Here is a 17,062-nt window from a genome sequence, read left to right on the forward strand (position 1 = left end):
TACTTCACTAAATACCTGGAAATACGCTTTTCCTCCGCAATAAGGTGAGTTCTCGCCTACGGGTCGGGATAAAGAGGTTTCTACTGAAGTGTGCTCCGCTTTCGGCTGCGTCTGGTACACGGGCTCCATCGCATCGCGTGCCGGATAAAACTGCGTGATCAGGGGCGCTTTGTTTTCATTCAGTCTTTGGTGGTCCATCCTGCTAGCGTACAGGCAGACTGCTGTTTTTCATTTTTATTCAGTTCGCTTATCTGGCTGCTTTAGTTGTTTTATTTGAGCTTTTCTCCTCCTGTGAAGGGAAGCTATATTGATTTTTTTGATCGGCTTTGTTATTAGAAATGATACGCTTGCGCTGACCTTTGGCTTTCCGTCGGGACTTATTCATATTCAGAACTGTTTAACAATGTCCTGAGACAAAATGTGCGGATTTTTCGGGCTTGGAGAAAGAGAGTCGTGGTGAGTTAGGTGACCTTCTGCGATTCTGTCACCTCAAGGTTAATTTTCCATCCATCTCGGAGCTCTCTTGTGGAAATTAGTTGGAAAAACACAGCATTTGATGCGAATTTGTCCAGTGAGTGTTTTTTTAAGCCTGACCTCATTAAGCAGAACGTACTAGGACATTTGTTAGACTTTTAATACCACATTTAGACATATTTTACCATGTGTTGTCCCAATGAAATCTCAAGAATTGTGTTGTTTCAGCTCGTTTTAATTGGGTAGTTTGAACAAGTAAAAAATATATATTTTAGAGTGTACTGAAAAAAAGCTTGTCATTCAAATTTAAAACAAAAACATGTTATTTAGTACCAATATCCTTCAAACCTCTATGTTTTACCTATTTTTAAGACAATTGTAATTTTTAATTGATAATATGCACTCAAACTACACTCAAAATACATGTTTTTGCTTGTTTAAACTACTTATTACAATGAGCTGAAACAACACAATTCTTGAGATTTCATTGGGGCAACCAAATTTTTTTTATGTTCAATACACATAAATGTTACAAGTGTTAAGTTAATCGATTTGTGTTAGGACAACATGAATGAATTGTGAGAAACCCTTTATTTTTTTCTGTGTAAATATTGTTCAAACTACCTATTTATAATTAGCTGAATCATTAAAATTCTTCAGTTTTTTGGGAATATTGGGGATACGTTAACTTACTTGATTTGAGTTAAAAAAAACATCAAGGTATTGTGTGGAGCATTTTTTACAGTGTGGTTAAGTATTTTTATGTAATTTAGTAAGTACATGTTATAAGGTCTTATAAAAATTTTGCGTTCATCTGTTTTGGCCATCTGACTATCGATATCAGAATCAACCAATTAAAAACCCATACTGTTAAACCAGTAACTCTTGGTTTGGTCACATCCTGTGTGCTTCACTCATATGTGTGAAGATTACTTTTTAAAACTCTCTCGTTTCCTCTTCTAGCTTATTTTGTGTGGTCAAATAAATGTCAGCCTTCTGTGGAAAGTCATGTTTACCTAGCAAACCGTCTATATATGCGTACAGTATACGTGCAGATAGAATGTGAGTTTGCTTTATCACTGACTACAAAGATAATTTTTTAAGAACTAACGGCTGAGGTTTTATTTGATGAAGTGTGAAACTGAAATACGAGTTTGCGTTGAACTGGAAAGACTGGAAGAGTTGGATGCTATGTGGAGGAGTTGTTAAATGAGAAGTTACTGTAATTACACACAAAGTCACAGATTAAGGCTTCATTAAGTCAGTGGAAATAACAATTTCAGTTGACTGCTTGACAATATGAAAATGTCAATTCACAAGTGTAGTCTTGACGAAGGCAGACTTGCTAAGAAACTTCTAATTGACCATCTGATTCCAGTCCAAATACTGTGTTTGTTCCTGATCCTGAACAGATTTAGATTCTTGAATGCTGATTTGATTAATCTGTAACTTATTCCTTTAATTTTTAAACTCAAAATATGTCTATAAATGCTTTGTGTGTGTTAGGAAATGATAAAGATATACATATTTTTTTCTCCAACAGACAAAAAGTATGTTGATACAGCTGAAATGTTTTTGTATTTTAAAACATGTCCTATTTGATTTAGATATATACAGTGTGCGAATTATACATTGACAATTGGGGGGGGGGGGGGGGGGGGGGGGTTTCGGCACTGAATTGATTTATAAATGTATTTAAATTACATCTATTCATTCATTCATTTATTTTATTGTCGGCTTAGTCCCTTTATTAAACCAGGGTCACCACGGCAGAATGAACCGCCAACTTATCCAGCAAGTTTTTACGCAGCGGATGCCCTTCCAGCCGCAACCCATCTCTGGGACACATCCACACGCACACTCACACACACACTCATACAGTACGGACAATTTAGCCTACCCAGTTCACCTGTACCGCATGTCTTTGGACTGTGGGAAAAACCGGAGCACCCGGAGGAAACCCACGCGAAAGCAGGGAGAACATGCAAACTCCACACAGAAACGCCAACTGAGCCAAGGCTTGAACCAGTGACCCAGCGACCTTCTTGCTATAAGGCGACAGCACTACCTATTGCGCCACTGCTTCCCCATAAATTACATCTAATTTATTTATAAAATGTAGACATTTTCAGTGTTTTGAGGGATATTTAGTGATTATTTTAAAAATTGCTGTAGGTCAAAATATACATATTTTGTGTCTAAATTTTTTTAAGCTTCATGCAGAAATAAAAACCTATTTTACATGAAACATGTTTTGTGAATACTTAAGATGTCTATCCATGCTCTAGAACTGCAAGTTTCAGACTGTTGAATGATTTTTTTCTAGCATTGATTGGCACAATTATGCATTCACAATAGTATAAACCTGTATGGAGGGGTGAAAATGTACATTGTATACATTTTTAATTATTAATATTTAAGATATTGATCAAATCAAATCACTTTTATTGTCACATCATCAGCAGCACGTGTGCTATGATGAGTAAATAGCTTAGGTGCTGGCTCGAGACACTACAAAATACATCGACAGTGCAAAATACAGACAGAGCAAATAAAATGACAGTGTAAATACAACGACAGTGCAAAATACAGACAGTGCAAATACAACGACAGTGTAGAATACAACAGCATACGCCCAAAAAAATACAATAAAATAAATAAAAAGCGATATGTGCAATGAATATATGTCCACATAGTTGTTGTAGGCAGTATTGTTTCAAGTATGGATTGGCTAAAGTGCAGTGCATGCTACATATTGATGTTGTGCAGTAAGGGGTATGGAAGAGTCTGTCTGTGTGGGGTGTTAAGTGTTTATCAGCCTGATAGTCTGAGGGAAGAGGCTTTCCTTCAGCCGCCTGGTGCGTGATCGAATGCTGCGGAACTGTTTGCCTGTGGGTAGCAGAGAGAAAAGCCTTTGGCTTGGTTGGCTGGAGTCGCTGATAATTCTCTTGGCTTTCCTCATGCACCGCCTGTTGTAGATGTCCTGGAGGGAGGGAAGCTCACCTCCTACTACGCGTCCAGGAGTTCGCACAATCCTATGTAGGCCTTTGCGATTGCTGTTGGTGCTATTTCCATACCAGGTAGTGATACAGCCAGACAGGATGCTCTCCACAGTGCAGTTGTAGATCGAGCGGAGGATGTGGGGGCTCATTCCAAACCTCCTGAGACGCCTGCAGTAGAAGAGGGGTTTTTGTTCCTTCCTCAGCACTGCGACCGTGTGAGCCGTCCATGTCAAATCCTCAGCGATGTGGACTCCAAGAAACTTGAAAGTGCTGACTCTCTCCACTGGTGTCCCCTTGAGGGTGATGGGGGTGTGTTCTCTCTTCTCTCTCCTGACATCCACCACCAGCTCCTTGGTTTTGCTGATGTTGATTAGGAGGTGGTTTTCCTCACACCACTGCGTCAGAGTGTGCACCTCCTCTCTGTAGGCCGTCTCATCATTATCGGTAATTAGGCCCACCACCGTTGTGTCATCAGCAAATTTAACGATGACGTTGGAGCTGTGTTTGGCTGTACAGTCATGTGTGTACAGGGAGTACAGGAGTGGGCTGAGAACACAGCCCTGTGGAGCACCAGTCAATCCCTCCTGTAATTCACACCCTGGCTATATATCATAACTTATATTAAACCAAACATTTTTACCATAGAGAAATAATTAAACTAAAAAAAAGTCAGGCATACTGATTGCAATAATAATAATTATTAATTGATGATGGAACATAATTTTACTCATATTTTGACATATTATTGTCCTATTCTGAAAACGTAGCCCTATATACATTTCTGGAGATCATAAATTATGTAACCAGAAGTACATATGGCTGCATTTTTTTTTTAAATGAATGCTACGGGGCTGTATGATGTCTTCCTTTTTGCTCTAGTAGCTGACTGCTTACCTTCGTATGGATGGCTTTTCTGCTGCAACCAGTTTGTTCAGTGGCTTGCCTTGTACATCAGCGGACTTAAGACGTAGAGAGGAGTTGACCACGATGCCAGAGTTTGATTATGGCTAAGAACGGTTCCAAAAAGCCAGTAAGACAAAAACAGAAGCCAAAAAAATAAATAAACAATTAAAAAACAGGGTGAGACTGTGGTACAATCATCTGAAAACGTTGTAAAAATGAGGCAAGGAATCTTTTTCTGGATTGCTTTTAAAAACTGTTGGTTGGGTTTAGGCAAGTGGGTGGGTCAGTCAGTGCTTTTGAAAACACTATTGGTTGTGTTTAAAAATGGTGGGTTAGGTTGGTTGGAAAGAGAATGGTGGATCAGTCGATCGGTCAATCAATCAGACAGTCAATCAGTTGACAGCTGCCTCTGGTGGATTTATGCGAGAACAGCAGACATGAATGGCACTTGCGAGAGAAATTTGAGATTTCAAAAAGCGTACAATGCGGTCTCTGGTAGATTCGCGAAAACAAAAACTGCAAAAAAAATTATAAATAAATAAAACAATAATCGTACCTCTGGGGTGTCTTTGCTGCTCTCTAGAAATGTATATAGTGGTACGTTTTCATTGTGAGCTTGGGTTGGTATTGTCAGAAAACTTTATGATAGACCCTTGAATTGAATACATTTTCTGTGTACATGAAATCATGTTTTTACATTTAATTCCACGTGGCAATAAAATTATTACTTAAATGATTGTTTCTTGCTATTTGTTTTGAATTAAAATCTGCAGTTGGAACAAAGAGGTTAGGCACAGCTATGTTGGCAGCTTGGTTTTGTGGTTCAATAACTGGAGTAGTGTTTTTATGATAATCTCTGGTTTTATGATTGATTAACAGGGTGTTGAGAGTGGATTATAAAATGAAAAACCTTGTGCCAAGTGTGTGTGTGTGTGTGTGTGTGTGTGTGTGTCTGTGTAGTCAGCAGTGGTAAACCCTCAGAGACAGACTGTATTGGGATTAGCTCAGATTTCTGCTGGTTGTTGGTCAGCTGCTATATGTATTTACACTCAACCCTCATTGTGGACGTATCTGTTACGCAATAGTGACAGAAAAAGGTAAATACAGTTTTTTTTTGACGTCTTAAAACTTTTTTTTTTTACATAATTTAATAAAAGAGATAGCAGAAGCACATGTACAGTAATAGGATGCCATGGCACAGAATAGAGATGGGTAGAGTGTTTAAAAACCTGCCCCAATGAACAGAAACATGTGCCTGCTGGTGTCCAGAAAAGAATAGAAAAAAAGGATAAAAGAAACTCCCATCTTTTTTTTTTTTATCTTATTTTTGACCCCAGAAACAGTCTCTAAGTATTTTAAGATGACCAATCAGCACCACCTACATAGTGACAGTGGGCATATTCCCAAACTGTAAACACTTACCCAGCAGACTTTGATTTCTGTCAGCAGTTTTGGGGCCTTACCAATGCCAAGGTTCTCTTTAGATAGGACAACGTGGGTTTGAGTTAGACTTTTCTTGATGCACAAACAAACAAAGGTGTGGATCTTACTGATGAGAGTATTTATGTTGTAATTGTTTACACAGTGTCAGAAAAAAAAGTTTCTTAAACTGCCAGGTTAAAGCTTAAATATGGGTATTCTTGGTACCTTAAAGCTTTTATTCGTTGTGGCAATATAACAGCATTGTTCCAGCGCAATCTAATGACATTTTGTAACTTTGAATTTAGAAGCTAGTTCGTAGAAATTTGCATAATGTCATTCATACTTTTTGGTACGATTTGCCAATGCTTCAATGAGGGGTAGGTACTTGACAACCAAAACAACAATTTTCTTTATAAACTTAGTGACATCGCCAACAACTTTTGTTCTTTTTACACTAATGATATTTACAGGAGCATATTTTCAATGAATAAAGGATATTTTCATGCAGGTCTTTGTACCACACCAAATACACTCCACAAAACAAATGAATTGTGCTTGTGATTTGTAATCAAGATAGATTATCTCACCTAATTGTCTCCATGTGGACAACTTTTCTGCAAAGGACAGTTTGCTCTGTAGTTTACCTTGTACAGTGAACTGTGGTTCACTTTTCTCTTACTTTTGATATTGGAAACATTATTCGTTGGGTTTAGCGAAGCATTTAGGTCAGTGGTTCACTGGTCTAGGTTATCTGTATAACAATACCCACCTTCTCATAGATGAATACAAAGAAGGACGTGTTTCTAAAATGGACAACAATACACAACCTTAGTAAGGTACTTCAGAATTGTGAAAATGTGTAAAAATTACTGAAGCATGCACCGAAATGTACTTGGAGCTACATATTTTACATTTTGCTAAGGCATGTATTTCGAATGACTCCCAGGGTGGCCATATCATGCATATCACAAAAAATTCAGTGGATCAGTGTGGATTTACCAAGCTTGATATTTGTTTTTTAAGATTATGTCCAGAAACATGGCCAATGCCATTTTATATGTTAATTATAGAGATACATCTGTAATTTGTTGATGAGTAATGAAAGGTGTTGCATACATCTTTGGTATGAGAGTCATCCACATCCTGATCATACCATGATGAGTCTAATACTTACAATGAAGCTAATTATTTGGATTTCCTGGACTTTAATGCATTAAAGCATTAATCATCAAACTCATTTTGAAGTGGAAAGTGTTTTTAATCACATTAATGAAGGGTTTTTTATAAATGTATTCAATATTAGCTTCTGTACCACTAAAATAAAGTATGTGCCATTGAAACCTTTCAAAAATATGCTAAAAGATGTACTTTCTGGGAGCTTTGTACAGTAGATCTAAAGTTTCTGCAGCATTTGTAGTTTAATGTGGTAGCTTGGAGAATCCTTGCATGTCTGATGTGGTTCTGTGGATAGATGTTGAGTAAAACCTGCTGGAGACTTTCTTACTTTCGTATTTGCTTTTCATTTGAAAACAAGAGTACTATAAAGTGTGAGGTATCATCTATGTTTCTAACCCTTGCAAAATGACTAACAAGAAAGTACACATGTAATGTAAGCAGCAATTACCAGAACAGGAGGCTAAGGATATGGGTCAAGTGGTAGGGTTAGACCACAGGAGTCTTGATTATCAAGACCTGCAAATGCAGCAGCTCTTGTGTTTGTATATATAGCTAAGCTCAGGTGGCTAAAGATGAATCATTCTGTCTACAAATGAGTCAACAAATCATGGTGACGATGGATAGGTGCATAATGAGAGAAAAAAGGAATGTCAAGTATGCTAGTAGGGTTTTGTTTGTTGCACATACGCTTAAAATACTTTAGGTGTGAGCTGACAAGGTTTTAGAGGAGAAACCTGAAAAGGTGTGTCTTGGGGGTTCAATGTTTGATCAGGAAAACATCCAAAATGCACAGCATTGAGGTACTTCAGGAACAAGGCTAAGAAAACTCTAATTAGGAGATCCCAGGGGTGCACGCTGTGTTAGATGGCTGACTTAGCTTCCTGGGGCCTCCAAGACCTCAGGATATGTTTCTTTGAGACTATCAAAAGAGGCTTAACGTCAGGGTCCTTGGTGAATATAATGTAAACAGACCACAAGAACTCCTGGGACTGTCTGAAAATACAGAACTGACCAATAAGGTGTGCATGTTTTTTTGAGCAAACAACACAAGCAGAGTAGGCAAACGATGACTGTCTTGGGCACTCAGAGTGTGACTCAGACTCAGAGTCTGACCTAAACCCAAGGGTCAATACAAAGGTCTTACTCCAAGTAAAGAGTAAGATTAATCTCAGGTCACTTTTCATACATACATCCAGCGATCTCTTGAAAAAGGCATTGTCCCATTGTAGAAATGATGGTTAAAGCCTAGGACACACCAAACCAACTTCAAAGAGCTAGTGTCAAAGACCAAAATGTTTGGCTTGAACACACCGAATGGACCACAGCCACCTGAAACAAGAATGTGGACATAAAAACACTAGGGGATGTAATTTTCCGGTCCGCAGGTGGCAGTAGTTTGTATTGTCATTCTACAAAGGGAAACCGGAGGTAGTGCTGCACATACAAACTGTAAATTCCATTTAAACAATACTTCTCATTTACCACAGAGGGTTTTCTCATGCAAAAAATGTATTGCAATCTGATCATCTGTATAGTTTTTCATGTATTTAGGAAATGTGACCACTTTACATCTGGGTTATTTGTGTTTCCTCTTGACTGGTGTTGTTTGCTTGGCTGCAGCCAAAAGAAAAAAAAAAAGCCATTGACTAGTGGTTGACTTAGCGATTGACTAGAGCAGTTCTAGTTTGTGTGACGTACCCCCTATAACAGTGGTCTCCAAAATTTTTATCACCACGGACCGGTCAACACTTGACAATTTTATCACGAGCCGGGTGCGGCTATATGTGAATTGCTAGGCGACCATCAACCATTGTTTGTAGATGATGACAAGCTAACAAACCCCAAGTTTTTGTATGGAGAAAATCAAAAAACACTGCAATGCTTTTTTGAGATTATTATTCTACAGAGATGTGCATATTCCATACAAAATATTAAATTGATCAATCAGTTCTTGACACATGACTTTTGATGCACTTGCGGCATTTTGAAGATGTTTTCAAGTGGGTGCACCGAGAAGGCGCTCCCAACATGCGCACACAATTCATGCAAGAAATAACGAACAAAAAAATGCAGTGTTTAACTGTCTCTGGCAGTTGATCTTCTTGCACAGACATGCTGGATTTACCTGATTTATTGAAAATTAGTTGTGAATCCATACCTTTATCCGTTTATGTGCGTTCTTTACTTGTTTTTTACCCTTTGCAAAGAAACTTTCAAAAATGTCAAATTTTGGCGTTTAAATAAGATTTTTTTTTTTTAAATAAAAGATCATTCACACTCAAATAATAAATACAACTGAAATAAAATACCAAGTAGATAACCAAGTGGAAAAGTACCAATAGATCCACGGACCTGTGCTGGTCTGAGGCCTGGAAGTTGCGGACCACTGCCCCAGTTAACCCAAAGGCATTTTTGCAGAGTCTGATAACATACTATTATAATTAATTATAGTTTGTTATAAGCAACATAGGCTATGTATTGTCTTTTTTTACACAGACCTTTGATACAATTATTAGTGAAGGTTTATAAACAAATTTTGGGATGATTACAGGCTATGCTTGATCACGGATGGTCTCAAATCAACAATCATTGTTAAACCAATCAGATGAATCCAAACCTACATAAACAGCTCATTTTGTCTTACCTCTCTTATCTTCATTTTTGAAGAATCAAACCCATCCACCTCATCTCCCCTGTTTCCTTTTTTAACACAGGGAGCTCTCAAGACCAACCTGATTTGACCCCCTTCTATGCTAAATGACCAGGAGGGAGCCCTGGGCTTAAGTATCTCTGAGCTCAGGGTTCTCTCCCGGGACAGCATGCCAAACCTGCAATTAGTATCAAGCTTTGGCTAAGTGTGAACTCTTAATTATACATTATACAATCAATCTAATATTTGCGAACAAAATTTACACAGAAGCCCATTCTATAGTCTTGTAGTACAGACACTCAATCAAGATCCTGGATATCACTAAGTAAAAGAAGCAGCCACTTATATTTTGTTACATTTTTTACTTTTCTAGTGTCCTAAATTGCCATTTTTGCTTAAGAGACAGAGCAAATCACGGAAATTAAGCAGCAACTAGTGATTTGTCACACGGTTTTTCTTTTAAATTGGTTTTTGTCAAATGTTATCACACCTGGAGGGGATGACACTGAGATCAACACCTGAGATAAAGACTTTGACCGTGAGAAAGTGCTTAAATGGGACAAAGAGCAACCTAGTCTTGACCTCAAGATCATTATCAGAGAGGTAATCTGACTTAATATAGCAAGATTATTAGACCAAAAAGAAGATGAAAGATGAGCTGTCAAGTGTGGTCGGAGTTGCCTTGATTAGAGAAGCCACACCACTGAAAGCTGGTACAGTGTGATCTAGTCTGTAAACAAGTTGAAAGTACTAATTACCGAACCTTGCGGGACACCAGTGGTTTGGGGGCAGTGAGAACACAGTGAGCCTTTCACAGTAACCTGAGACTTGTTATCCCCAGAAAATACGATTCTAAATACGCTCCGTCAGCTTTGAGATCAACAGGTTGCACATAAGACTGTAAATTACTGCAGACAGATAGAGAAAAATCAATACAAAGTTAATCAAGGGCATTCAGGGCTAGTGATTCGGGCTTCAGTTATGGCACCTGGAGTTGTTTTGGTGTAAAGGCCTTTAGCTTTCGAGCCCTTTGTGATCTATACCCTCTCTAGATATCAATCTCTTTCGTAGTCAAAAGCAATTAGTGCATTTCTCTCTGGAAGTATCAACGCCGACTTAGTCCTCATCCATCTTTAATGCTGTCAGTGAAACACGCACACATACACACACTGGGGTTAATGAGCAGAAGGCAGGTGCATGTGAGGTGCTTTATCTAGTCTTAATGAATGCCAAGGGTAGCGGATCTCTGTAGTTGCCCATGCATCAATGCTTGTCTGTCATCATTATGGACATGTATGTGTGCGAGTGTGTTCAGTTGTGCCCAACAAAGCGCTCTGACACATCATCCATCACCCAGTCTTTTATCCCTGCTGTTTCTCCCATTGAATTTACATGAGGCGGTCATGTCGACAAGGGCTGGGTCAATTTGCATTGGCTGTACTGTCTAATGAACAAGCTTATTAGAGAGCCAGTGGGGAGCAGAGGACTGTGGGACTGTTTTTTGCTGACTCTAACCACAGCTAAAGCCTCTGGGAAAAAACAGCACAGCAGGATTTCATCTTTGCAAGAGAGGAGATCTTCACATTGCTTGCTTTTAAAGAGCCATTGGTCATTCATTGTTGTCCAGCTGATGATTTTTCTGTGCTGTATTCTTTGTGTGTTTTGTATATGTGATCATACGCTAAGTTGTATGGTTAGATTTGAGGTGTGTGTGTGTGTCTGTGTGCACAGGCGTGTAATTGTGTGGAATATTTTGTTAAGCATGCCAGATGACTAATTAAATCATTCAATAAGGTTGGAGATGATGCTAAAATGCAACAAAAAACATTTTTTTGTGTTGTTGAAGCAGTAACATAGTTTATGAAGAGGTTGCAATGCTTATCTCAAAATCTGACTTGGTTCAGTAAAAAGAATGTAGCCTGAAAAAACGTTTATAAATAAATATTTTTTTATTTATTAATAAATAAAAAAATTAAATACAATACATTTAAGCCTTTACTTTAAAGGAACAGTTCGCCCAAAAATAAAAATTAGCTCATAATTTACTTACCCTCAAGTAGGGCTTTACAAATAATTAAAAAAAAAAATTAAGATCACAATTCGACCCTACACACGATCGCTTCAGCTTTTCTACAGTTTTGTCAGGTGAGAAGCATAAAGCCTGGTTTATACTTCTGCGTCAAGTGACCGGCGTAACTCACGGCGCAGGCAACGCGCGCAGCTGTGCATTTATACTTCTGCGCGCTGTCTCTGTTGGTCTGCATTAACACTTCCGAAATGCTAGTTGGCAGTGAGGTGTAAATGTTTCTCTGTGTCGAGTTTCTTCGCTTCTGTTTTGCGTTTCCTGAACACTTCCTGGATGTACAAGTGACTCAAACTCGCTCATTTTGAGGCAGGAACCAGCGGACGTGCAATGAGGTAAACACAAAACAAAACTTTCTATCAGGAGCTCCTTCACGGGACTCCACACTTGTAAACAATCGCTCGCGCCATTCGCGCAGCTCTCGGTCCCGCCCAGACTCGTCAGTGCTACCAAGCCGACCAATCACAAAGCTTGCGCTACGCGTTGTTGCGACGTGTAGTTACAATTTTTGAGAGGTGCACGTCAGCCACGCCGACGGCCACGGCGAAGGGCTATGCGTCAGCGCCGTAGCATACGCCGGCGTTTGACGCAGAAGTATAAATCAGCCTTACAGGAGGTCGCACAGGTTTTCACATTGTTTTATATACATTGCTCAGCAACATGGACACTTCCTAATGATGTTAGAAGTGTCACAAACTGTATTTATAAGGTATAATTTACCCAAAAATGTCATTTCTGTCTTAATGTAATGAGATATTAGCAGCCGCGAAATCACATGTGAGCCGACGCACTTTGTTTACTACCAGGAGGACGCGTGCATGCCCACCAGAGATGTCTGCTTTAGTGAACAGAACCTGCATAGGCTGTGAATAACATGTAATGAAGTTGTAAATAACGTTCATGTAATGAAGTCATGTGATGAAGTCTTCCCGCCGGGGAGAAGGAGGCGGAGACAAATTTTTTAATACGTTTTTAATAAGCAAATAAAACAAACAGACCTCAACTAGAGCTGCACGATAATCAAAAAAAGATTGCGATCTCGATTCGACTCCCATAGACCAGGGATCACCAAACTTGTTCCTGGAGGTCCGGTATCCATCAGAGTTTAGCTCCTACCCTAATCAAACCCTCCTGAACAAGCTAATCAAGGTCTTACTAGAGGGGTGTCCAAACTCGTTCCTGGAGGGGCTGCGTCCTTCAGATTTTAGCTCCAACTTGCTTCCAACATACCTGCAAGGATGTTTCTAGAATGCCTAGTAAGAGCTTGATTAGCTAGTCCAGGTGTTTCTGATTGGGGTTGGAACTAAACTTTGTAGGACACCGGCCCTCCAGGACCAAGTTTGGACATCCCTGTCTTACTAGGTATACTTGAAACTCCCAGGCAGTTGTGTTGAGGCAAGTTGGAGCTAAACGCTGCAGGGCACCAGACCTCCAGGAGCAAGATTGGTGACCCCTGCCCTAAACGATCTTAATCCAGCATTTCTACGATACGATTCTGCTAATTACATTTTCAAGTTCATGAGAGAAGCAAAGGCGGCAGCACAAGTCTTCACGTTGTTTTACATACGTTGCTCAGCAACATGGACCCCTCCAAATGGTGTTAAAAGTCACATACTGTGTTTAAAGGTATAGTATACCCTAAAATGTAATTTCTGTCTTCATTTAATGATGCTTCCATGTCCGCGAAATTACACTTAATGTGAGCTGCTGACCGTGAGCTGTTACCACAGAGAGGGCGGGCGTGCGCCCAATTTGATAGATGCACGCATGTCTACTTTAGTAAACAGAACCTGCATAGGCTGTGAATGACTGGTAATAAAGTTGTAAAAAGTTGTTTGTGGCATGGCGTGATCGTTTGGAGCCGCGTGGGAAGTATGAACAGCACTTAGCAGTGAAAATGAAACCGTAAATGCACACATGATTTAAATAAGCGCATTTTAGAGTTATGATTAAGCATTTAATATGTTTTTCTTTCATAGTGAACACAAAGTGTTGTGCATGAGAATAGATGTTTAACAGTGTCAGTATATCTACTCTAGCCTATATAATGTTGAATATAATGCAAGAGAGAATCTGATAATGACAAATTTCAGATTTTACCAGTAAATAAATTGTCTAATAAAGTTGTCAATGACAGATCGCTAGCATATGTCTTAAACATAATAATTCAACTGCAGAATTATAAATAATTATATTCTGATGTCATCACTTTGCTGTGCATTAATGACCAGGAAAAATTTAAATCCACTTTTAGTTTTCTAATATGTAATGTAATGTAATGTGTATTTATATAGCGCATTTATTGTGTATGGCCATACACCCAAAGCGCTTTACAATCATGAGGGGGGTCTCTCCACACTACCACCAGTGTGCAGCATCCACTTGGATGATGCGACGGCAGCCACAGGACAACGGCGCCAGTGCGCTCACCACACACCAGCTATAGGTGGAGTGGAGAGACAGTGATCGAGCCAATTCGGTGGAAGGGGATGATTGGGAGGCCATGATCGTAAGGGCCGATAGAGGGACTTTGGCCAGGACACCGGGGTTACACCCCTGCTCTTTCACGAGAAGTGCCATGGGATTTTTAATGACCGCAGAGAGTCAGGACCTCGGTTTAACGTCTCATCCGAAAGACGGCGCCCACTGACAGTATAGTGTCCCCTTCACTTTTACTGGAGCATTAGGACTCACACAGACCATAGGTTGAGCGCCCCCTGCTGGCCTCACTAACACCACTTCCAACAGCAACCTAGTGTTCCCTAGTGGTCTCCCATCCAGGTACTGACCAGGCTCAGCCCTGCTTAGCTTCAGTGAGTAACCGGTCTTGGGCTGCAGGGTGATATGGCTGTGGCCATATCAATGGCCACATTAGGCCTGTGTAATATAAATATTACACAGGCCTAATAGGCTATTATTATTGTGGCTTTACCATATGATTGAGATATAACAATAATAATAGCCTACTCATTCATTCATTCATTCATTCATTCATTCATTCATTTATTTTCTTTTCGGCTTAGTCCCTTTATTAATCTGGCGTCGTCACAGTTGAATGAACCACCAACTTATCCAGCAAATGTGTTACGCAGTGGATTCCTATTCAGCTGCAACCCATTACTGGGGAACATCCACACACACACACAACGTTCAATCTTAGCATACCCAATTCACCTGTACTGCATGTCTTTGGACTTGTGGGGGAAACCGGAGCACTTAGAGGAAACCCACACGTACACAGGAAGAACATGCAAACTTCACACAGAAATGCCAACTGACTCAACTGAGGCTCAAACCAGTGACCTTCTTGCTGTGAAGCGAACATGCTACCCACTGTGCCACTGCGCTGCCCTGCTTTTTCAATTTATGCTCCTTTTGGTTCCTGGTTTAATGCAGGGGTGTCCAAACTCGGTTCTGTAGGGCTGGTGTCCTGCAGATTTTAACTCCAACTTGCTTCAACACACCTGCAGGGATGCTTCTAGAAAGCCTAGTAGGAGTTTGATTAGCTAGTCCAGGTGTGTCTGATTGGGGTTGGAACTAAACTTTGCAGGACACCGGCCCTCCAGAAACGAGTTTGGACACGATTGGTTTTATGTTTTTTGTAGCTGAAGGAATCTTTTAGGATTTCTCAAATTTCTCTCAGAAATCCACATCATGGCTGAAATCGCAGTGTGAGCAGGGCTCGATTTACAAATAAAGTTCATTCAGATGCACAAATAAAGCTAAATTGATGCTAGGTGTCATTTGCGCTGCCTGTCAAAGACTCGCCTGTAATTCACACATCTGCATTGACTTTGTTTATAACTTATTACTAATAATAATACCTTAGTTCCATGTTTAGCGTTAACATCACATTCCTACTGTAATTTCCATTTACTTTACCATAAAAGAGCAGCTCAGACATTCTGCAAAACATGTTCTTTCCTTGCTTTACAAAATGCTGAAGTCACAGCTTTGGAACGATTTTAGGATAATTAAATGATGACAAAAATGCAAGGTAATCCTTTAAGGGATCATAGAGAAAATAAATGTTATCGCTCTCCCACTCCTTGACACTGCAGCTTATAGATCTCTCTCTCTCTGCTCGTGTGTGTGTGAGGATGGATGCTTCTCCCAGTCTGGCTGTGTTTTGTAAGATACCTGTGGCTTTTCTCATTTACACAGCGACCAGAGGCTCTCTGTTATCTGGGATTGACACTGTCCAGGAGGCAGAGGCGTGCAGACGGGGTTGAGTTCGCTATCTGACTGATTGAGACTGTTTGTCAAGAGGCAGATAAAGACAAGAGGGCTGTTTGTAGCTTACGCATGAGCGAAGGAGACAGCTGGGCTTCAGGAGCACATGATATGATGATTTGATTGATAAGCAGTTAATAGGATTGGGGAATGGCGGAAACGGCCATTCACTTTATGGCAGTGAGCATACGGTGCCTCAGTTGTTTATTCACCTATGTTTTAGGATTATGGTTAGCACTTTTATGAGGCTTATTTGCATAATGCATTATAAAGATGTTCATTCTTTTAACCATACCATAGCAGTGTAATTGCATTACTTGCGTTACACATGTAGGTTTAAAGAAGAAAAAAATGCTTCTTTTGAATCACGTTTTCTGTTGCAATGTCAGTTAATAAGCATTCGCTTTTAAATTGCTGAAGAACGTGAGCTGACATAAAAAGTCCTTGCTTCTTCAAGTGGAAAAACAGACATTACTTTGATTTCATTGAGTGTAAAAACAAAAATAGTGCTGTTAAATGCAGTCTATGTCCAGTCTCTAAAGAACTTTCGACTGCTTTTAACTCGACAAGAAACTTGTTCAGCACTAGAACAGAAAGCATTCTACCACTAAACTCATCACCAACGCAGACACAGTGCCTAAAAACACAGCGGTCCAACTCAGCCAAAACAGGCTAAATTGAATTTTTGTGCAGGATCGGGAGTGAAGGTATCTTCTCAATGTGAAGAGAGGGCACTATTTTCCCAGACGACGCAATGGTTTGACATTCATTCTCCGTCATTCATTTTGAAAAGCACCCGGTGCATCTTATTTTTAAAAGTTTTACTCGAACGCATGAACTCAGCAGGTGCCTGATAGTTAGATGTGGAGCTAACATTAATCAGATTTACTCTAGTGAACTGCATCCATGTTAGCACGTCATGTTTGATGTTGAAATTTCCCAGTAGAACTACACACAGGCTTAAAGACTCGTTATCACCCCCTAGAGTGCAATTCGGCCAGGTATACATTCGGGCTAAAATATCAGGGTAAAAGTCATGATAGCTTGTGTAGAACAGACTCAGCTCCCTACCCAACTTTGAAAATAGATTAAGGCGATATTTTTTTATCACCCTATAAG

The 17,062-nt window shown here is 39.7% G+C and overlaps 1 protein-coding gene across 3 annotated transcripts in view; it reads left to right on the top strand.

Annotated features, from left to right (window-relative positions):
- Positions 1 to 17,062, top strand: part of gse1a (Gse1 coiled-coil protein a) — an 87,747-nt gene that overhangs the window by 68 nt on the left and 70,617 nt on the right. For all 3 annotated transcript variants that reach the window (XR_015526472.1, XM_087312255.1, XM_087312256.1), the window contains exon 1: positions 1 to 44. This exon is cut by the window's left edge and continues 68 nt beyond it. The gene's annotated coding sequence lies outside the window, so the exon portion shown is untranslated. The remainder of the gene's footprint in view (positions 45 to 17,062) is intronic.

The sequence above is a fragment of the Danio rerio genome, chromosome 25, assembly GCF_052040795.2.
Source record: "Danio rerio strain M-AB ecotype USA chromosome 25, GRCz13ab, whole genome shotgun sequence".
Taxonomy (NCBI): Eukaryota; Metazoa; Chordata; class Actinopteri; order Cypriniformes; family Danionidae; genus Danio; species Danio rerio.